The sequence below is a fragment of the Megascapheus bottae genome, chromosome 12 (assembly GCF_031878675.1).
Source record: "Megascapheus bottae isolate mThoBot1 chromosome 12, mThoBot2.hap1, whole genome shotgun sequence".
Lineage (NCBI taxonomy): Eukaryota > Metazoa > Chordata > Mammalia > Rodentia > Geomyidae > Megascapheus > Megascapheus bottae.
In genome coordinates this window covers 17,637,322-17,637,908 of record NC_143520.1, presented here as the reverse complement: position 1 = coordinate 17,637,908, position 587 = coordinate 17,637,322, and positions in this window count along the sequence as shown.

The following is a 587-nucleotide window of genomic DNA, read 5'->3' as shown; positions in this document are numbered from 1 at the left end:
ACTGTGTCAATAACTTCTCCATATAATATTTATGGATACTGAATTTGGAGAACATTTTCCAAGGCCAAGAATATTAGAAGAGATAGACAAGGGTAGAGGACAAGATAGAAACAGTAGGCCCCCTGTTCCTGTCTTCTATCATCCTCAGTCTGGGGCAACCACTTACTCTATAGCCATTGCGTTCTTACATTGTATTCTTATCTTTCTGTAGCATATAGTTTAAGAGTACAATAAGGTTTGTTGTATGAATTGCTGTATATATTGTATATATGCGTATTTGGTTATTTGAAGACAGTTAGGGAAGGGAGGAAAACAAGATGAGGGGTAGGGGTGGGGGGAGGGAAATGGGGACCAAGACATGAGAAAGGGTATTAATAATGTTTGTGAAGTAATGCACCTTCTATCTGGTGAATATAATGTAACCCTTCTGTTAATTACAATAAAAAATACATGAAAAAAAGCTCGGAAAAAAGTTTGCTGTATGAATGTGGGTGAGTTCATTCACAGTAACTATAGGTATAGTAAGAAAAATTCCCATCCACAAATATCTAAATATGCAGGGACAAAGTTGATTAAACTGGGGATTT